A 22,989-nucleotide genomic window follows, 5' to 3' on the forward strand; every position below is an offset into this window, starting at 1 on the left:
TTTACTCTCTGGGGGATGCTCACGGGCGTCAGCAGAGACCCGGTGCTGCTGCTGAGGCTGTGATGGGCTGCACTCCTACAGAAAAGCCACCACCCCGGCTGCTGCAAGGCTTGCCAGTCCCCAGCGATGCCTGAATATTCACACACCCATTTGGCATCCGTGCAAAGGCAGATGATGGGATGCACGCTGCTGGTATCTGCTCCCCCTGCCACGCTGGGTCTCAGACCTCCCACACGGCAAAACGGCTTTTCTCTCTCGCCTGGCTGCCCGCTGGAGCAGCACCTGCCAGAGCAACTGCTGGAGATGCTCAAGCTGCCAAAAAGAGAAAAAAAATCAGGCCAAGAAGTAAACTTGCTGTTGCCACTGGGTGCAACAAGAAGTAACGGCGAGTGAGAGCCTGACTGCGCGCCAGGAGCTGCGCAGCAGCCTCACGGTGTCTGAGCACACCACGAGTGCGCCGAGGAGCCGCAGAAGGCAAGGGGTGATGCTGGGGGAGCAGAGCGGCCCAGGGAGCGCGGGGTCAGGACGCAGCACGTACGGACGTGAGGATGGCTGCATGTTCCTGGGAAGGGCAGAAAATATCACCTCCAGCACAGCTCGAGCTACAGATTGGGGGAAGAATGGCTGGAGAGCTGCACGGAAGAGAAGGACCTGGGGGTGCTGGTTGACAGCCAACTGAACATGAGCCGGCGGTGGCCCGGGGGCCAAGAAGGCCAACGGCATCTTGGCTTGTATCAGAAATGGGGTCACCAGCAGGGCCAGGGAGGGGATTCTCCCTCTGTACTCAGCACTGGTGAGACCGCACCTCGAATACTGTGTTCAGTTCTGGGCCCCTCACCACAAGAAGGATGTTGAGGCTCTGGAGTGTCCAGAGAAGAGCAACAAAGCTGGTGAGGGGCTGGAGAACGTCTGACGAGGAGCGGCTGAGAGAGCTGGGGTTGTTCAGCCTGGAGAAGAGGAGGCTGAGGGGAGACCTTATTACTCTCTACAACTCCCTGAAAGGAGGTTGTGGAGAGGAGGGAGCTGGGCTCTGCTCCCAAGTGACAGGGGACAGGACAAGAGGAAATGGCCTGAAGCTCCGTCAGGGGAGGTTCAGGTTGGATATCAGAAAAAAATTCTTCACAGAAAGAGTCATTGGGCACTGGAACAGCTGCCCAGGGAGGGGGTGGAGTCGCCTTCCCTGGAGGTGTTTAAGGAACGGGTGGATGAAGTGCTGAGGGACATGGTTTAGGGAGTGTTAGGAACGGTTGGACTCGATGATCCAATGGGTCCTTTCCAACCTGGTGATTCTGTGATTCTGTGATATCCTCGGGCTGCTCCTGAACGCTGAGCAGTGCCGTGGGACACGAACCCGGCTTTGCTGCAGCTTCATCTGCGGTGGGGCCGAGTTCAATTCCTGCCAACACTACTACATGAATGCTAACAAATAACCAAATTTCTAAGCTGAAGCCAGGGAGTGAGTGGACCAGGTGCTCCCAGTGACACGGCTCACTCCCGTTCTCCCTCTCCTTGGCAGGACTGGACACGGAGCAGCTCTTGCAGCCATTTCTGTTTCCCAGAGGCACCTCCGTGCCGCTCTCGTGCTCTTGTTTGCTGTTAGGAATGAGAACATAGATAGGCTGCGTGTAGGGCGCAGCTCCAAATCTGGGAACACAATTCCCATTAAAAGGCCACAGAAACGAGTTCACTCTCCTCTTGTGCCGAGCTGAGGGATGTGGGTTTCTTACATGATTTCCATGTTGTGTTCTCAGTGTGAGGAACTGGAAGAGAAACAAAAGTCTCGAAAGGCTTTCAGTCAGACAATTTATGAAATGCAGGAAATAGGAGAAAAGTAAAACTTTGAGTATCTGTATCTTGGCCTCAGGTTGAAAACCAGACTCCCTTCTCCACGCAGAGCACACAGGATAACTTCTGGCTGATGGTTATGGTTTTGTTCTTGCTTTTCTGCAGAAGCTGGTAGAAATTCACCATATTTTCTTACTGATTGTCCTATGCATCTTGTTCAAGCTAAAAAAAAATCAAAACAATTGCCTTTATTTATGAATGCAATATCAAACTGTGAGTAAGGCTATAAATTGTTGCATGTTCGGTACAAAGAAAGACCAAGAAAGTAAGAAATAGAGGGAGAAGACAGGATATGAACAAATGAGAATTCAGATAAATGAAGACAAGTAAAAAGGGGACAATTAACCAGCAAACATGTCATTAGCTGTAGAGAGAGTTCTGAGACCGTGCATCAGGAAGGGGATGAAAGGTCATTAGATGGAGACATCAATATCTCATCAAGAGAAAGTACTGGACAAATAATTGTGGTGAAAAAAAGCCTTCTGCACTGATGGGATGTATTAGGTCCTTTTAAGCTCAAATATGCTTAATTTTGTGGTTTTGTGGAAGCCTTGGAAAGAGGACAATGCAAGAGGGTAGGATTTAGTGTGGGGCCACCTGGAGGCACCATCTCGGGAAGAGATGTCCAAACTGCGTCCAAGGGCAGTGTAAAAATCACTTTTGATCATTTGATTTTTGGTACCAAGAGGAAAATACTACCTGCCTGTCGTTTCATGCTGTGTGGCCTCTGGGGGCTAACAGGGATGGAGGCAGCCTGGTCAGGCGCACGGTGAGCGTGCGTTGGGAGTGGGAAGTGGAGGAGTTCGGCAGAAAGCTGTGGTGCCAGAACTAAGGAATTCTGTGGGTGCCGGGGAAATTCCCACCATCCCTGTCCTCGTTGATGAGCCGCGCCATGCCGGGCAGGAATGCTGTGACTCAAAGCAAAGCACTTCCCGAGACCCTTAATTGAAAACAGTCTGAATTGACCGTAGTAGCTACTGTGGGAGCCCCGGACAGCGGTGACACTGCGTGTAAATCACATTATGAACAAAAATACAGAGGCCCAAAGGCCGTCTCACACACAGCACGGAGAGAAACAAGTGAGCGGCTGCTGAGGAGGGATTTGGGCAGACAGGGCGGCTGCTCGCGGGCTGGAGCCCCACAGCTCTCACCCTGGGCTGGAGGGAGGCTCCGGGCGCTCCTGCAGTATCCGTTCACAAGAGCTGCCAGCTGAGAACTTGCAACTCATCAAGAGATTCCCACAACTTCAACTATGGGCAGCTATGGGGAATTTCCTCCTCACCTACTCCTGCCAAAGGGGCTTTTCCCAAAATGCTGTTGCCACTATTGTTTCCAGAGCAGAGGTGGGATTTAGTCAGGGCAGGAGGAAGCCAAAACCAAGGGAGAATTGCATTAATCTCTTTGTACCCAGTTCTTCCCCTCACTTTTATGAATCACCAGCATTTCTTTATGCATTTTTTTCTGTAATCTTCTTACATCCAATACCTTAGGCAAAAAGCATTTTGCCATCAACCTTTCCACTGTTTTCCCACACGGAAATCTTTTCAGTCAGCTATGCCACATGAAATCCTAGAAGCCACTTGCAAGGAAGTCTTACTGCTGGACTTAGTGTCCACAAGGAATAAACACTACATTAGCAATGCTTAATCCCAGCATTTGCTCTCGTTAAAAGTGAATTTCCTTCTTTATAGTCAAAATAGAGACTAAAGGCAACAAAACAAGTGAGCTGATTATTTCTTTGCTGATGAGCTGTTTGTAAAGGTGGAAACTCGTGCTTTTGAGGGAGCTGCAGAAGACACTGAGGTCTCACACCTCCATACCCTCCTCTTCGTGTTTTACCAAGGGGCCAACGTAAAGCATTCTCTCTGTGGTGATCATCTTGGAAGATTCCAGTACTGAAAGGGGCTCCAGGAAGCCTGGGGAGGGGCTCTTGATCAGGGAGAGAAGTGATAGGACAAAAGGGAATGGGTTTTTTTTATACCAGAGAATACGCAAATGATACCTTCTGATGTCAAAAAGTGGAGTACTTTGGGTTGACAAAAAATTGTAATTCTCTTACCTTTTGATGGATTCTAATGAAATCTGATTGTATTTCAGTTGCTGAGGAAAAAGAAATTAGAAGTCCTCAGCTGTAAGGAGCGCTGCTATACAATGTACGAAGCCGGGCAAAGCCGTCAAACAAAGGTGGCGCACAAAATAAACAGGTTATGGAAAACCACTGGAAACCATCTCACGCCCTATAGAAATCAGTCGGGAATGCTGTGTTTGTTCTGCTGGCGTCAAGGGAGATACCGGGGGGTTCAAAGACGAGCACTGAAAGCCACCAGTCATTGGGAGTGATTCCTATTGCAGGTAAAGATTAATCGAGGGGAACGGATTAAAGATTTCACCACAGCTGCTTTTCCCATGGCCGCTCCTGTCTCGCGACGCTGGCTCAAGGTGAAGTGGAGCACAGCTCAGGTCCGGAGCAACCAGTCCCCTCCCTCCTGCCATCCCATGATTTCATTAGTGTTTTCAGAGCCGTGCCACGAGGAAGCATGCTGGTGACATGGGTGGTGCCTTATCTTTTCCGTTGGTTATTATGAAATTTCAGGGTGGTGAGAAAGTCTGCAGCTTGTTCGCAGAATTTATGCTCTTGCAGCTGACGGTTCTGTTTTATCGTCTTGGCGTGCAAGCAAAATAAGCAAATATAAGAGAAACAGTAGTTGTAAAAACTCAATCTGCTATGGGAAGCCTCAGGCAAAAGCTAACTTATTAAAATCAAACGCAAAAATGAATATTCATACACTTAAATCAAAGTAGGAATTAATCACCTGCCAGCCAATTGCCTGTTTTCAAGGACTGTCTCTGGCTTTGGCCTCGGCACAACAGTGCAAACCGAGGACTGCCAATACTCCGCAGGCTGCGGCTGTAATAACTGTGCTTGGTAGCACCTGGATTTTCAGCTGCTTTATCTTTCTACAACTTTCCATCACTTAGAGAAGTGGTGAGGGGAACAACGTGCTGCCGGCAGAGCTGCTGTTGGAGTGGCAGCAAACCCTCCCCGTCGATCAGAGACCAAGGCAGCGTCGCTGCCTTTAATTCCCTGCTTTCAAGTACTGACCTGCGGTGTGAGATTAGCATCTACAAGGCTGGGAGCCGTGATACACGTTCACGTGGCTGTGAACATACCGATTTGCTATTCTTCGCGATGTCTGCGGGATGCTTCTCCGCTCTCCCACTGCACCGAGACCGTGTGAAGAGCCTCCCCTGCGCTGAAGCACGGATGAACTTGGCTTAACCAACACCACCTCTGCAGAACAATAGAAGAGCCTTAGTGCAAACGTAATCAGCATCAAACATGGGTATCCCAGGCAACACCAACACAAACACTCATCAGGGATAGCCCAGTCCAGCTCAATATAGCGCCGCTTTTCATGCCAGAGGACACCTTTTCTTTGCTCAGAATAAAATCTTGTTTTACTCATGGATAATCTGTGTTAACTCATGCGACCCCCAGATGAGTTCAGGATCACACCATGTAATCTGTCCCATCTCAAAGCATACATTTGAGGAACTGTCTGGGACTCCTCTTCCGCACAGGGCATCAATTTTTCCAGACAGCTGAAAATTAATAGCTACTATGATTCAAGCGAGTAATTCTTGTGAAACCAGCTCCGGGGATGTTGCCTAGCAAAACAAATTCTGTCAGCATAGCCTCGTGCTCTGACGTGATACCTAATACGTGAGACTATGTATAAAAACCAGGAAGCAATCCAAGGGAAACGGTACATTTTAGCTCTGCTACAGGTCATATACAGAATACAGTGATGCAGAAAACCATTCCTGGCTGCTTTTTCCAGCAAATGTAAGTATTTTTGCTTTTAAATTAATTAAATGCTAATATTCCTTCATTGCAGTCAGGGTACGCAGCAGTAATCCAGGTTTCGCATTTGTTAACCTCTTCTGTATATTCTTTGACATGATTCCAGGAGGAGTTTTGAGAAGAAGTATTTGTTTGAGGGTAGCAAATGTTTTTGTGTACTTCTCGGACTAGGCGGTGTAACAACCACAGACGAGAAGGTATATTGACTGACATTTGTAAAGCATCCCACGAGAGCAATTTCTGTGGAAACAAAAAGTAGCACCACTGAAAATGCAAAGTGTTATTTGTGCAAGAAACCTCCCGTGAGCTTGAACCGAGGCTTCATGGGAACAAGGGCTAAACAAAAACTGTCACTGTCCACAGGCAGCGATCCTCCTGAAGATGCCTTGTAAGGAATACCACAAGAGGCGGCTTCAAAAGCTATAAATAAACAGATGAATTGGCTCACATTGCCTTCTTCACCCATTCTGGCCATTCTAGTGTGATGGAAGCAGCTGTTCTGGAAAGATCTCCCCGTTCCTGTTCCCACCTGGCCCCATCCCGGGCATGATCCCCCCTGCCTCGGCCGGGTGGAGAGAGGGCAGCTGCTTTCCCTCCCTGCCTGGCCCTGCCCTGGTGCAGGCAAGGGGAAGGGTCTGCTGACGGAGAGCACCTCTTCTCCATCCCGAGGTCCTTCGTGGGCTGGCAGGATTTCCCAGCTGGAGGGAAGCTGCTGGGTTGGCTGTGGAGGAGGATACTGGCAGCGGGAGCTCAGGAGAGCTGTGCTGGCAGCCACCTTCTCCGAAGGAGGAGCCTGTGGCTTCAGATCTTTCTTTGCACTCCCTTCATACATCTATTCTTTATTCAATGACTCTTTAATCTTACATATATAAAGGTTATATCTGACTAGCGATGTGCCCCGCAGGATCTCGGGCTCCGAGCTCGGCTGGGTCGCTGAGGGTGGTGCCCTCAACCCATCCCTGTGACACGGGCAGCGCTCCGTGCCCCCCTGCAGCCCAGCCCCTGCCCTCACAGTGTTCCGGAGGGTGTGCGTTGGCGGTGCCAAACCTGCCCTGGGGGGCCCTGGGGCTCTCTCAAGACTGTGAAGAGCCGAGGTCCAGCGCCCAGGAACACCCCCCAGTTCCATCTCATTTACTAGAGCTGATGTATACAAACAGCATTCGGAGCGGATATCAGAAACCGAGACACCCTTTTGCCTTGCAAACATCCACAATTACCTGTCTTGTGATCCATGAGTCTTTTCCTCATCCCTGCCCCTTGGCCCAGGGTGTCGGCTGTTTTGATCTGCTGTGCCCGGATTCCTCAGGTGGTACGAAAAGCGTCCCCACCTCAGGACAACCTGTAGCCCGCTGGTTAGGACACCCACGAGAGATAAACATCTAAATCCCCTGCAGCAGAGGAGGAAATCAAACCTCGCTCTGCTACATTCTGGGTGAGAGTTTTAATCACTAAATCATAGCGTGAAAGGGGTGGAGGGAGGCAGGAGGGAGCCACGGCAGTGATCCCGTCTCCTGGGGCAGCTGTGGCTTGGAAGGGAGGACACCACAGACACAACTCTAACAGAAAGTGGGAAGGTATCTTCCACTCAGAAACTCCAGTTCCTTTCCTAAGTACGATGCAACGTTATGTAAAATGCTGGCAGCATTATGCAAAATGCCAAAGTTTTCAAGAAGGGAGGGGGTGAAAATCACACCGAGCTCAGCGTCTGGACTGGCTGCTCTGGGCCCCTCCTGCGGCTGTGCCGGCTGCTCAGCATCCTTTTCTAACCCTCGTCATTAGTAGAGACTATGGGCTCATCACCGAGTCCCGGGGTGAAATATAGGACCCAATGCCCAGAAGCTCAGAGCTCAAATGCTCCACAAGGACATGATAAAGTCTGCTGTAAATCCAACCACTGATTGCTGTCTTCTTCCTTTCAAACTTCTTAAACGGAAAAAAGGACGAATGAAATAGAAGAACGAGATGGAGTCACTGGAGAAATCTGTCTTTGTCTACACAGCTTCATGGAAAGAACACAGACCACTGATTTCAGAGAGATTTTGTCAAAGCAAAAAATGTGCAATCATTTTCTAGTTAATCATTGTGGAAAATTAGAGTAAGATGAGCAGTATCACAGTTCGGCTAAGGTACTGGACTACGTTTTTCCTACCTCTCCTGTAAAGGATTCCACCAATGAGTTGGCTCAGATACTTAAAGAAAGAGAAAAGGTGCATGTGAATCTCGGATGAACCGACCTGGTACAAACCAAGTCTCAACAAGAGACGGGAATCTCACTCTTAAAGATATTGGCTAAGTACCTTTCCTGGGAACCTCTCAGAATTATCATTTTCCCATTGCCTCACCCGAAGGAAAAACAAGCCAGGATTGAATCAACCACCCAGACCTGTTAGGTAACTGTACTGGCAAAACTTTAAATACAAGCTCCAAGGTGTTCCTCTCAGGAATTCTGACAATTCACATAGGGAGATAGGTGCTTAAAGATAAAAAAATAGTATAGTTATATTCAGCTAGATCTCTAACCCCTTCACCACCGATCCAATATTCAAAATAAAGGGAAATAACTGTCAAACTTTCAGAAAGAGTAGAGTCTGGATAAAGGTGTGTTTGGAAGCATTACAGCAAACTTAGGCACAAATAAATGAGGGACTTGAGACACAACACAAATGGCTTGGCAGCTGGCTCATACAAAATTGTTAGTGTCACTACAATGATCATTTTAATGACTGAGATTAGTTCTTTGTGAGCAAAGACTGTATTGCTGCATCTCAGCAATGATTGTTATAATTTGGTAGTCTAAACGTTCTTCACAGATGTGCAAGAAATAGGGCTGAAAAGCACTTGATGTCCACCAGCCCACAAGAAGATGTCCGCTCCTACCCGTACTCCTAATAGACACCGCCCTCCTGCCCTCGCGTTCGTTCGTTCCTCTCACTCACTGCCACACAAGGACCAGCTCTTGTATGGATCTGACACTGCACCTGCAGATTCATGATCCCTGACTTAATAAGCAAACTTCATAAGGACCAACTCTGTTCCTTGTTGTAGATAATGAAAATGCACGAAATGTCAGATCTCAGCAGAACCCCATCTGAAACATCATTCCTTTAATTTCTGATAATTAGCTTTTTCTTAGTTTCCCATTCATCTGTGCGCAACTTAATCACAGTTTCGTTTAGTCCACATTTCCTTAGCTTGCTCCTTTCTAAGAATGCCTCCTGAAATGATACCGAGAGTCTTAATAAAATCCAAGAGACGACACCTGCTGGTTCTCTCCTCACCCATGACATCTCTTATCCTGCCACAGAAGGAAGATGGGCTCAATAGATTTGTTTTATTTGTGAGAAATCCACATTGTTCTTCCTTATCTCCTTTCTACCATTTAGAAAACAATTAGTTTGATTATTTTAGCAGTTTTCTGGGAACTTAAACCTACACTTTTCCAGGTCCTCTTGCCCTGCTCCTCCCTTCTAAAGACAGGCCCCATCCTCGCTGTTTCAAGCCTTCTGGAACTTCTAGTATCTGTCTTTTAAGACTTCTCCATGAAAACCTGAATACCTCTGAAATGGCTTCAGCCAGTTGGCTCTTGGATAAACTGCCTGAAGCTCAGGAATTTGAAAACACAGAATTTACCTCAGTAACTTCCATCTCGTCCTTCTTTTAGTCCAGTCAGGAGCCCTACAGGAGGCTTTCTGTTACAAGCTCTTGCTGTGGCACACGTTCCGCCGCACAAGTGACTTTCAGAGAAGAATTGTCTTCTAATTTTAGCATGAAGTGTTGGTTTCTAATACAAACTTTGCAGGGAGCAGGCTTGTTCCTTGATCTTCCTTTATCTAACAGTGGATTTATGGAGAGTTTACTTCTTACCCACACACCACTTCTGCACTGCACCTCATCTTGTGTCTTCCAATATCATTGTGACATGTTTATGCTGTTCCTTTATAATAGTCTTCATCAGATAATTCTCATTCAATTTTTTTGTAAACTACTTTTCTTGCTTTTGAGATGATGGGAAACTAATGATTTAACCAAGTCAGCCTCTTACTGCGTAACCTTATCCCCTAGAAAGATGGTTCACATTTACACCCTTTCAATGTGGTACTACATAAATCCTGCCGACACCTGAAAATACTTGGGCACTTTACAGAGTTCATTCCTGCTTAAGATATGCGTGTGTAAATACAAGGCCAGATCCTGAGCTGTTAGTCACCTCCAACCAGTTCTCTGTGTCATACAGAGCTGCAGTTGAAGGCAATGGGTGCTTTGCATGTGCAGGAAATGAGCGGCGCATTGGGATGCAACCCTGACTTATTAGATTACTTCAGCATGTCGATACGAAATGACTGTGAAGAGCTATTAAGCAAACTTAATCTCACTGATGCAAAATACTTCACTGGAAGCCACCCACTGAGATCAGAAACAGGTACTTCTTTCCACTGAATTTAAGGGTGAGTTCAAAACCTCTTATAGGTCAGATAAAGGACTGCCACTGGCAGCTTGTAGGAATGGGCTGTTCTCATAAATGTCTTTGTTTCGAATGTTGCCTAAATCCAGCAGTTTGCCACTCTCGGTGGCTGATTCCATCGGGTAGTGTTAGCGAATGGTCAGTGGGATGCAGCTTTTCCTCTTGCTCACGCATGCCAGTGAAGCGAGGCTGGTATCAAGTTGAGCAAGGGAGAAACTCAACCCCAAAGCACAGCATCTCTGCAGAAGTTTGCAGGCAACCAGTGGTGGGGAAGTATGAAAGGACTCCAGGCACCCAGAAGCACAAGGAGGACTAGATGTGCTCCTCTTCAAACACCTTCAGGCTCTTTTGTGTACCTTCCCACAGGCCTATAAACCTTCCCTCAAATCCCTGGTCAGATCTCAGAACTGATTCATAAACATCCAACTGGCTGCATTAAGAGGTTCAGCTGATAAACAAAGAGGAAACAGAGCAGCATAGCTGTCCCCGGGGGGAATGAGAGTTGTGTTTAATCGTGGCTCTGCTGAGTCCCAGGAGAAAAAAGCCAGCAGTTGCCCACAGATACCCCATCAGTGGAAGAGCGAGTTGGTCTTAGGCTTTGTTAATGGCACTTAAGAAAAATAAACTTAATAACTGTTAACAATAATGTTTAAAATGGCTCTTGGCTTTTAGTTTACTCCCAAAGAAATGCAGACATAAACTCAGAACATGAGAGAAACGTTTTAAACAGTGCCATAGCTGGGGCTGGGCACCGACCGGATCAGGTTCCAGCCACGTAGCAGCTGCTGTGGCCCCAGGAAGCTCCATTCCTGCACTCAGAGATGAAAACTCAGAGGCACGGGAGCTCCAGCGAGCATGGGGATGCTGTCACCTACCACACGCCGAACCAGAGACCACATCCCTTCTTGGCAAAACTTACAAACAAACCCCGGTGGGTTCTGCAGCCAGCAGTTGTGTGCTGTGAAGCTGTGGCAGCAAGCGCTGCCGAGCCCACCTGTAGCCCAGTATCTGTAATTCATTGCCATTTCCCACACTGGAGCTGGGCATTCAGCTTTATTCAGAAGCTACAGCTGCCGTTCGGGTATAAAGTGTTGAGTTAATGACCAGAAAAGGAAATCAGTTGGGTATCTGCATAGAATCATAGAATGGTTTGGGTTGGAAGGGATCTCAAAGCCCACCCAGTCCCACCCCCTGCCATGGGCAGGGACACCTCCCACTGGATGAGGGGCTCCAAGCCCCATCCAACCTGGCCTGGAACCCCTCCAGGGATGGGGCAGCCACCACTGCTCTGGGCAATCTGGGCCAGGGCCTCCCCACCCTCAGTGTGAAGAATTTCTTCCTAATGTCTGATCTAAATCTTCCCTCTTCCAATCTAAAGCCATTCCTCCTCATCCTATCTCTCCATGCCCTTGTAAAAAGCCTTTTCTCCAGCTTTCCTGGGACACCTTCAGGTACCAAAAGCTGCTCTAAGGTCTCCCCAGAGCCTTCTCTTCTCCAGGCTGAACACCCACAACTCTCTCAGCCCATCCTCACTGCAGAGGTGCTGCAGCCCTCAGGTCATCTCCTTGGCCTCCTCTGGAGCTGTTCCAACATGGAACGCATGTTAATTATCAATTACTGAATCAATTGGGACATTTCTTGGATAGTATTCCAGTTAGGTTATTACTTTGTTTCCCAGAAAGAGAAATTAACATCTTATTTACTCTTCTACACAGCACAACTGGAAAACGTTTTTCTTGCAACATTAGGCAATACATTCTTCCTTCTTGAATTGACCCACAAAGGCAAACAGAAAAAACTCACGTAATGAAACGAGCCCTATTCTGACCTTTGGTTTTCCAGTATGAGTCCAGAGTCATGCCAGTTCTTTGCAATGATTCCTGCATTAACTACAGAAAAATGCTATTGCCTGGGTTTATAAGCAATTTATTCAATAGTTGATGCAGTCTGAAGATTTCACATACTGAATGCCTCTGGAGCTTGGTAACCATCAATGCTAAGTGTAGAGGATGCCAGCACGTCTGCACAAATGCAGACACCCAATAATTTGTCTGGAATCCATCCCACTAATTTTACATTCAATCACCCTCCTTTTCTCTGTATTCTAGGTATTCTTCCCTAACTGGCATTTCCATGGAGAGAGATCACATGAAAGATCTCAGGCGATACCTGGCACTGAAATACATCCAATACCTTGTCCTGTCTTCTTCAAATACGGTCAGCACTTTCCTGGGCCTGCTGGGCAGTCTGTACGCGATAATCATCCTGCAGTCTACAAAGGTTTCATCCAAGTCCACCACGGTTCTAATTTCAAGCCTAGCGAAGGCAGACATCCTGGTTGCTGCTAGCGTTGTTACGGAGATGGTCGTACAGACCTTTGACATTAATATCGCGTCTACAGCGTTCACACCAGCCCTGCTGCAGAACCTCCTCGCTGCAAACACACACATCAGCTGCTTGCTGCTAAGCTGTGTTGCCTTCGAGGCGTACTTGATAACCTTTTTCCCCACGGAGTCTCGACAGTTACGGACGGTGAGAAACGCCAGGCTGATGTCCAGCACCATCTGGATCCTGGTGATGGCAGAGTGCGCCCTGTTCCAGGCAGATGACCTCCTGCAGGCCAGCAGCACTGCTGCTCCCACCCACAGCCCTTACGTTGTGTTGTTCCACTTCTCCAGCACGGCCGCAGCCCTGCTCAGGTCCCTCAGTTACCTCCTGGGGATTCTTTTAAGGATTGTCAATGTATACATCTACTACAAAATATTTTTTAGCATGTCCAACAGATCTACACTAAAAAAAAGCAGCGCCCGTTCCCCGTGGAAGCAGTGACACCAAAGAGGAGATACTTCAGCACAGTTTGAAACTACTGGTTTGAAAACTGTTCTACAACCAAGCTCGTTTTGGCACAGCACGGCGTTTAAACCTCCCTGGTTTATGATGGTATTTAGCTTTGGATGTTGAGAGGAGCTTGGAGGGGTCGAGGAGCCCCTTGGGACTGGGACACGAGCGCTGGGCTGTGGGTGCTCAGGCTGACTGACAGCCTTAGAGCGCCCCAGGCTTGCTTTGATAGTTCTCCACGTAGAGTTCGTTCGTTGTTCAGGTGAAACAAATGGCATGTCACGAATGGCTGTAAAAACTAAAGCAACGTAAACATTTGTTATATAAAAAGGGTGCTTAGAGGCTTACTCAGGGACCTGTTGAGCCAAGACCTATAGGGTTGTCTACTAAAGAGATGATCTATGTCCTAAAATATCTCTAATTCAGGTGACTCACCAGTTAGGATGGAGAACGGGTAGGATTGAGAGAGAAGATGAGGACCAAGCTGACCTAGCCCAGCTGGGCTTGTCCCACAGCCCCACCACGAGAGTCCCCAGGACAGAGCAGGGCTGAGCGGCCACACCTCACTGCAGACTTGGAGCTATTTTTGGGAGGTGGCTACAACACAGAAATAAACAGCTTCTCTCACATTCAGAAATAAACAGGACATGGAAAGTCAGAATGCAGCTATTTGCTGCACCCCTGTGAGAGGGGAGAGGGTTTGAGAAAGCCCTTCTGCTGAAGGCTCCATGTGCTGTACCCAGGAGGGTCTGTGATATCAGTGGCTGTGGTTTCGGAGGCAGAGAGGGATGCCCTGGCCTTAGCAGAGCTGCTCCAGCTCCCTCGGTGGCGGTGCAGAAAACCAGGGCCATGCATGTCCCTCAGTGGTGCTCAAGTGTATGTATAACAGAGCTGTTACCCAGGTGGTGATTCCTGGGGTCTCCTCAAAACACTAATAGCTTATCAGCAGAACATAAGGTACTCCAGATACCTCAGATGCTCCCCAATGCACAAGTGGACGTAGGTACTTCCAGTTACTCTCGCGCTCTTACATGGGAGGTGCCCTCCAACTTCAATTAAAGACTGGGCTTTGGAGAGACTGAACTTCTGTGATAAGTTCTGCAACCCACAGATCATAAAAGGTGGAAAGAAAAGTGAAATAAGACAAACCCCCATGTATTAATAACCAAGCCACTACGTACAGCCTCCCTCTGTCATGCTTCCAGAACTTCAGTATACCTTGCCAGCTTGAACACAGCAACAAGCCTCTGCCTACTTGGGAAGAAGAAAGATGTGGGGCACAAAACCCAAGCATGATGAATTTCAGCTCTAACCCTCTCTCCTTCAGCCTGCAGTAGGTCCTCACACTCAAACTGGTACCAGCGAATGCCTGACGTGCCCTGCTGGCAGCGGTTGCCTGGCACTTAGACTATTGGAGCTGAAAGTTGGAGCTGTGACCACTTTCCTGAGCGGTCTGCAAGCCAAGGTGGGCAGAGGCACAGGCGCTATCAGTTGAAGATCAGGCTTCACAAACCCAAGGCAAACAGCAAGTGCAGAGTTTCCTGCTCTTTGCTCGGCTCACCAACCAGTTTCTAAATGTCACAATCACACTTTTTGCAACTGGTCTCAAAAATGCTTTTTCCTCCTTCTCTAAGATGAACTTGACTGGAAGGGAACACCCAGAAAAGGGGCAGTGAAACTGGGTGCACCCGCCGTGCTGCAGGCAGGAGGCAGCCGGCAGCGAGAGGACCATCTCTCCTCGGGACTGTCTGCAGGTTTTAACACCTCAGATAAAGTGAGCAGCGTCTTAGTGAGAGGCAAATATCCCAGGCTGAGAAGTGTGCATCTCGCATCGGGATCTCAGAGATCGCTCAAGGGAGTCTTTTCTGACACGGACTCCAACAATAATGTTTTTTACATGACTGTATGCAGTTTAATATCTCCAGAGTTGTTTTAGAGATCCTTCCTGCTTCTTTTCCTCCTTCTCTTTATGTTCCTTCTTGATCTTTGCTACCATATCTAAGAACAGGCTGCACCTTGGCTTCTACATCAAACCCCAAGCACTAATAATGCAGCTGTACTTGTCTGGCTCTAAGATTAAAGTGCTGAGCTCTTACTGCTGCTGAAATCTTTAAAAATATCCCAATCCCTCTGGCTGCTATAACAAAAAACTATGAATATTATTATTATTTGAGTTCACAGAATTTATCTGTGTATGTGCAGGTATTTATGATGAATGTTGGCAGTGCCAGAGATGCTGCAGACAGTGCAGGGTCAGAAGTGAGTGACGAGTGTTTGCCACTGCTTCTGAGAAGACCGAAAAGAACCACCACTGAGGGATGGGTTCTTAGAAAAAGAAGAACAGAAAGGTAATCAAGTTCATAAAAAAACTAATGATGCAATCCCTTAAATTCGGATGCTGCCCAGCAGAGCTGATTCCTGCTGCGAGAAGGATGTCTCCAGAATTTGGTGCCCTGAGAAAACTGTTCTTATTCTGGCAGCTTCAAATGCCATTTTCAGAGGAGACGAAATGTTACTTGAAGTACTGTAATTAATAAATTTTGTTTTGTTAAAGAGTGTGTTATTTATGACGAACATGTGCTCTTCCTGAGGATCTGCTTTTTGGCTCCTCCTATGGAAGCCCATGCAGAAGGCTGAGTGTCCACAAGTGGACTGGAACTCTCTTTAGGACACAAGGCAGCCAGGATTTTTTATCTTTGAATTCACCACTCAGGATCATAAAATCTTGGAATCATTGAGGTTGGAAAAGCCCTCCGAGCTCATCCAGTCCAACCATCAGCCCAGCCCCACCGTGCCTGCTAAAGCATGTCCTGAAGGGCCACACGGTTTTTGAAGCCCGTGGGGGATGGAGACTCCAGTCCTGCCCTGGGCAGCCTCTGCCAGGGCTTCACCACCCTTTAAAGACATTTTTCCCAATGTCCAATCTAAACATACCCTGGTGCGATCTGAGGCCATTTCTTCTCATCCTATCATTTGTTACTTGGGAGAAGAGATCAACTCTGGGTGCTTCCCGACCCTCGCAGGAAATCATTTCTCCCTCAATCTCCCCTCTTTCAGCTGAAAACCGTTCCCCGCGTCCTCCCCTGCACCAAATGGCTGAGAGACGCTGCTGTAGCCTTGTATCTCCTGTCCTACATCTAAGCAGGAGAAAGCAAACTGGTTTTTGCTGTTGAACGTTTACCAGAAGCCTGACCCCATCACACCCACTTCTGATCACCTTCTCAAACAGAAAGGAAATGAACCTTCCACAGGATGATAAAAATGATAAATAGAAAGCATTTTCTTTCCCCTGTCAGCAGAAAGCTACCAGGCAGTTTGAAGCTCCAGGATTTACCCATAGTTTCAGTGTGGAGCTCATGTTTGGTGCGGAGTGGAGACCCTCTTCCCCAGGGCTGAAAACATGCTTTGTGCAGCGAGGGATTGAAATCAGTCCCAGTGAGACTGAGGAGGCTTTGGCTTCTCCTTGTGCTGCAGAACTTTATGCACACAACAGCTCACCCCTGAGCATGACCCACCGCCAGTGCTCCTCCTGCCAGCAGGTGGGTTTTCTGGGCCATGAACTGGCTGGAAGGGACGATGCTCTGCAAAGAAGTCCCTGCTCTGCGCCCACATCTGAGGCAGCAGATTGGGTTGCCGAGAGATTTGCATAGCTGGAATCCCCAGAGCTCTTTGCAGTTGATGTCAGACCCGCTGCTCTCTTTGTTTGTACCCTCATCTGAAGTTTCACATTTGTTTAAAGAAAGGGGATTTCTCTACAGCTCTATGAATACACATCGGCTATTTTTTTTTTTCTTCCCTTGAAGCACAGTTTCCGAGGCGATTCAGGCTGGTTCCTGAGCCAGCGCTCCTGATTGTGCACACAGCTGTGGCTACGAGGCCAGGTCACTGCGAGAGCTTCACAGTCCCATGTGTCCTCACCACGAGCCTGGAGCTATTTTCTGCACAAGAAGACCACAGCACTTCTTCTCCTGGTTTCATGGGCACTGCAAACACTGCTGTCCTTTCGGGTGGCTGAGGAAGCGCAGTCCATCCTCTTCCTGACCGCAGAAGCCTTTTCTGGGGTGCAGGGAAGAGGAACCCATCCCTCTTCTGCAAACCAACAGGAACAGCCCAAGGAAGACACAGCTGGGAGGATGTAGTCCAGCGTGGGCAACTGCAGGAAGGCATTTGCATCTTGCATTAGCCGTGTCCTGCCCTTCGCACAGCCCCTGCGCAACCAAGAGGGGAATTCTCTGCCTGGGGAGAGCGAGGAAGCACCGAGCCCTGGCAAGGAGGCACCTCTGCTAAACAGGGATGGCTCAGGGCATGCCCTGTCCTCCCCTCTGAGACCACCTGCAAGCACCTTTACCTCCAACTGCACACGTACCTGTGGGTACCAGACCTTCGGTTTGCATGCGGTGGGGATGGTGGATTCTGAGACCTGAAGATGCAACAGAAGTCAAAATTTTTTTCCTATGAGGGTGGGGAGGCCCTGGCCCAGGTTGCCCAGAGCAGTGGTGGCTGCCCCATCCCTGGAGGGGTTCCAGGCCAGGTTGGATGGGGCTCGGAGCCCCTGATCCAGTGGGAGGTGTCCCTGCCCATGGCAGGGGGTGGGGCTGGGTGGGCTTTGAGGTCTCTTCTAACCCAAACCATTCTGTGATGATTCTATGATTTTGGGAGCCAATCTAAAATGCTTCCAGAGCTTTAAAAAGAGTAAGACCTGCTGAAGCAGATCAGGCAGTGCTTTTAAGGGCTTTCCAAGTGATGTGAGGCCCAGAGGTCCACGGTCAATGGCAGAAAGTCCACAGCAGATCTTATAAAAACTATAAACCATGTGGCCAGGTGTACGGTCAGTGATGGACTGGGAAGGAGTTTTAAACAAAAACAAACACCACGAGATGAGCGCAAGCTGGTGGTGGTGTAGAAAGCAGGGTGGACAGTCCTGGACTGTGTTTGCATCATTATTAAGGAAAGAATGGAACTTTTCTCATGCCTTTGCTGGGAAATCTCTTCCAAAACCAGACTGATAATAATCCAGGGAGCCATTTCTGAGAAGGGAGCAGTCAGAAATGGAAGTATTTTTCTACAACCAAGTAATCTTTCAGAGATCTACTTTCTTAAGCACTGAAAGCCAGACAAAAAGGCTTTAGTTTAGGCCTCGCACAGCACAAATGAGCAGATTAAACTGAAGAGATGGATTTGTTCCCTGCAGCAAGTTATGTTTGACATTGAGTTGTGGTGGAAAATGTTGCTCTTTTGACATCAATGCCTCAAAATTCTGAAAAACGAGGAGGAATTGCATTCCTTCTAGCAGATGTTGGCTCCAAAATATTTTAATTCACAGAAATTTCTCCAAATTACATTTTAAATAGCTCTGAGCTGTTTGATAATGAAACCAGTGCTTTCAAAAGTGCAGAAGATATTTCGGCACTGTGGCTCTGGGCCAGGAGCAGTCGGCAGCACGAGATGCTCGCTGGAGAGGCAGCCAGACCCTTTGCACGGTGCTGAGCCGCCCCGGTCGCAAGAAGGACACGGCGTTCTCCGATGCAGGCTGCTTTTGGGATTCCTGGTTCTGCACACTTGTTCCTTTTTACTGTATCATTTCTGATATCGCTTCTAGCAGGTTAGTCACCATTCTCATTTGCACATCGTGCCCTCTGCTGGGAAAGCAATGGCTTAGGCCAACTGAAACAAAAAATCTCCTGCTTGACTCTGACTTAGCAGAAGTCACGGCCGCTTCAGACCCAGTCCCACCTTTCTGTCCACCACACCAGACCCTTGCATGCTGCAACTATGCCAAATAAACCCTCTGGAACTGATTATCCCCTCCCTTTCCCTAAGGATTATTGGAGTTAGGGCAAGCAATTACACTTCTACAGAGCTAAAGAAGAAATCGCTCCAGGTCTGGCCCTGCTGCAGGTTCCTGCTCGTCATAACAGCACGACAATATGTTCATAACTGAAGATGAAAAGTGAATGCTCAGGGTGTGAGTGTGAGCTCGTGCAGGCAGGGGTCAGAACGGGGCTCTTGCCGCACCCCACAGATCTTGCGTTTTTGCAAGGGATGCTGCTGTAAGTGAAATCATGCACAACGTGGGTCGCACAGTCGGGGCAGGGACTGCGCAAAGCTCCCTCGATGACATATGGTTTTCAATTTAACAGGAGCTTACCGGGGTATCAGGTGACACCGTGACTCAAAAGTCACCCCACGGCTTGACATCTGCAAGAAAAAGTGCTCAATTCCAGCCCCTGACCCAGTACTCCCGAAATCCTGGACATATATCTTACTATAGAATCAAGGGAAAACCATATTGCAGCTACAGATGAGGCACCAGGAGCCATACCGAGGGAGTCAAGCAGTGCATTCAGGCACACGAGGCTGTGAGGATGCAACAGGGATGGGAAGGACCGCAATCCATCCAAGCAGAAGGGGATGAGCTCTGCTTGCTGGTTGAATGGGTGTAAACTCCCTCCACGTTAATCATGACATACAAGGTTCAGCCAATTCCCTCATTAAGAACCCTTTTCTCTAGGAAACACAGACAATTTCATGTAGATGAAAGAAAAATCCCCCCTTCCTCTATGTGTTTATTTTTAGATACGCTCTGATAATGAACAACTGGCCAGAACTCACTGGAAAGCCTCACCGATTGAATGTGCCAAAAAGCAGCTCTTCCGGAGCCCCTGACCGCAACGCACCCTCTGCGGGAAGCTCGCAGCCCGTGACACGGTGAGCTGCGTTGCCACAGCTTACAGGACCTCCAAGCGAGCCCCAAAATAGAGGAACTGATGGTAGAACTTCCTTAACGTCTCCTGGTTACTTCTCTGTATTTACTTTCCCTTGCAGCCCAGGATGAGCCCCACAGCCGGATCACCAGGAAACCCCAGAAAGAGGTCCTGCATGTCACCCGTTTCAATGGCAGCCAAACTGCGATGGAGAGGTGATGCTGATGAAGGAGCCCTTACTGACACGGCTTCAAGGGTTGCTCTGGGCCACAGGAACAGGTTTAACAGCAGGTCCCAGAGCAGCTGTGCCCGAGCAAGCTTTGCCCCCTCGCACTGCCCTTGGTGCCCCGGGCAGGGAGGCTCCACTTGCCGAGGGTCCTGCCTGTTAGAGGAAAAATCCAGCAGCTCAACGTGACCCAGGCTCTCACCCCTGTCCACCTGGCAATGAAAACACATTACCATTCCAAAAAGCAGGACAGCTTTATAATACATTATTCGTTTGCCTTGCCCACCTGTTTGGTTGAGAGGGACAAAGTGTAATTAAGCTTAATTCGAGAGCTTTGAGGATGAAGATGGGGATGCTGTGCACTTGCTCCTGTCAGTTCTTACATGGTGGTAGAATGCGTATAAAAACAATAAATAGCACATATGAAATAATAAAATGTTTAGGTCCATGGCTTCACATCCCCACTGCAGCGCATTGGGAGGGACAGAGATGAGCGCTTCCCTGAGCAGTGCAGCACTGCCCTGCCTGTTACCGACAATTTAACTCACGGCACCGATCCATGGAGCCCAGCCTGTGACAAAGCCGAGCCCATCTCCGTTCGCTGCTGCACCACACAAATGATTTATAACATTTAAAACTGGAGATGGGACAGACTATAGACTGCAATTCCTCTTTTTCCTCCCTCTGATCTCTGTATATTCCTGAAATTAGGCTGGACAGGCACCCAAACCAGCAGCATGTGTTTCTCCTTTCAGTGTCAGCAATGTAAATAAAGTGTATTTGCAATCTTTTGATTTCATAAACATATTGGTTTTGGCTTTTCTTTGGGAACGCTGCGGAGCTTTGCTGCGGAGCTGGATGGGCTGATGAGCACGGCTCTGATCTGCAGCCAGGCACACAGAAGTCTGTTTACAGAGCCGGGAAACCATTGGGAAGGGGGACCCTGCCTGTCATTGCCAGGAACAGTAATTTACCCCAGCCCTTTGCCGAAACAGCTCCCGTAGCAGCAGCTGCTGGAGGGGCAATGGAGCTGGTCATGACCAGCACCCCATGGCCTTTCCCATCCATCACCTTTCCATCCTGCTCTGACCTCGGTCGCCGCTGGGCTGTCAACACACCAACCAGCTGTGCTCATGCTCGTTGCCACGGTGGGGAGCCAGCATCCTTCTGGAAGGATGGTTTGTCTGGCTGGCTGCAAGGAGAGTCCCCAGGGTGGGCTACATCCTTCCTGCCTTTCGGATGGATTACCTGGGGGTCCGGCTGCAAGGGATGCTCGCCCTGCCGGCCACCCTGGCGCTGGGGCTGATTCTGGGTACGGTGACCAAAACTCATAACGCATAACCAGAGGAGGTGACAAATTATCAAAATTCAATTTTAGTTTTTTTGGGTTTTTTTAATAGCAGAGTAGGAATATTTATTCACTCCAGCTTTACTGGGGTGAGCAACGCTAACTAAGGATCTTTAGCAAGACAAGCCGTGGCCTTGAGAACACAGAAAGCAGGCATTTTCCTTGTAAACACAGCAGCACAGGGCTTGCTGGAATTCACCGCAGAGCAGAAAAGCCCTCAGGTTAAGAGGTCATGCTATAAGCAGATATTTTACCATAGCTTACACTGTCACATCTACAAACATGCAAAACCACGTCAGATTTTCCTCTGCCTACTAAGGAAAACCAGTGATGTGAATGCCCACAGACACCGACCTCGGTGCTGCTCTGCTGCAGGGCTGGTTTGGGGACCTCCAGGGTTTGCAGACCCCGATCCCTCCTGGCTCCATTTCTGCTGCGTATTTCTCTCCTTGAAACCCCCCTACTCCTTTTAGACACCATACAGAGCCATGAGCGGCTCTTTTCCAACCTCCATTCATACGCTGGCTGTTTGCCCTGGTAGCTCAGGAAGGTGGCAAGGAGGAGGGGGTGCAAACCCAGTTTGCCCTCTCGGCTGGAAGGGCTGGCTAACCCCCAAACTACCCCACCTGAGTGCCGGAGTGCTTTCTGCCTCATAAGAGTTAGTCATGGGGCTTAGCGGTTACCCTCACTGTTGATCATCTACGTGAGAACAGGCAGATTTGCCTGTTCCGTGGATAATTCAGGATGCAAGAGAAACTTGGCCACAGAAATACAGAGATATTGTAGCATGGAGGGATGTTATTCGAAGAGCAAACTGTGTCCAAGGAGATAAGTAACAACGAATGGGAAAAACATCAAAAGGAGAGGGATTTTCTACGAAGAAAAAGGGTTTTTCTCCGAGGAGGCTGTAGTATTGGAAGGAAGAGCCATCAGTGTCTCTAGCCCAAACGGCTTGTGGAGCTGCTGACCTTCAATCCAGGCATAACTTTGCTGAGGTCAAAAGTTGTATTTGCTTTTTGAGGAATGCTGCAGAGCTGTAGCCTTCTTTATCCAAAAGCAACAACCCCAGATTTACTGGGGAGGAGGAGAGAAGCAAAGACAATTGCAGATGAAACTGGCGTGGAAGGAAAGATGATTGTGGATGAAACTGGAATGGAAGGGAACACGATTGCAGATGAAACTGGAACGGAATAGCTTAAACACAGCCCCTCCTGACACGTGTAAGCCTCCTTATTGCAGCTGGGTAAAGCAGAGCTGCTGTAGCAGGGCAGCAGTGCTGCTCGGCAACATTTTCATGCCAACTAACGACAAAAGCCAAAGAATCAGCCATTTCTGGCATTACAGCTACATGCTTAACCAGAAGGAGCTGCTCACCCGGGAAGCCCGATGCTCTGGAGGTGGATCTTGGGCCAAAAGGCTGAATCACAGCTCGCATCCTGATTGCCCCAACTGAAGAAGGGAGAAGTTGGAGGCTGGGAAAGTAGCTTAAAAGCCATCAAGTAGAAAGGTGGGCAAGGATCTCAACTTGAAACTGCAGAATGGGCTGAGGTTACTTTCAGATTCCCAAGAAATTTTAGGCTCATCTTCCTGTTTTCCCCCATCTTCCTTTATGTGAAAGGCAGCTAACGTTACTCCTTTAATTATTTGTGTGTAAGATATGCAAGAGCCCATTTTAAAATGATTTTTTTTAATCCAATTAGC

General features: G+C 48.5%; 1 protein-coding gene and 1 long non-coding RNA gene across 2 annotated transcripts in view; one reads left to right on the forward strand and one right to left on the reverse strand.

Moving 5' to 3' along the window:
• CYSLTR1 (cysteinyl leukotriene receptor 1) overlaps positions 1 to 22,989 on the reverse strand; it is a 95,379-nt gene that overhangs the window by 19,932 nt on the left and 52,458 nt on the right. The gene's annotated exons all lie outside the window — the stretch shown is intronic.
• LOC128853132 (uncharacterized) lies at positions 5,163 to 20,695 on the forward strand. Its single transcript, XR_008451423.1, has 3 exons — positions 5,163 to 5,692; positions 12,281 to 19,483; positions 19,587 to 20,695. It is a non-coding gene; the product is annotated as an uncharacterized LOC128853132 (long non-coding RNA).

Source organism: Cuculus canorus, chromosome 10, assembly GCF_017976375.1.
Source record: "Cuculus canorus isolate bCucCan1 chromosome 10, bCucCan1.pri, whole genome shotgun sequence".
NCBI classification, from domain to species: domain Eukaryota; kingdom Metazoa; phylum Chordata; class Aves; order Cuculiformes; family Cuculidae; genus Cuculus; species Cuculus canorus.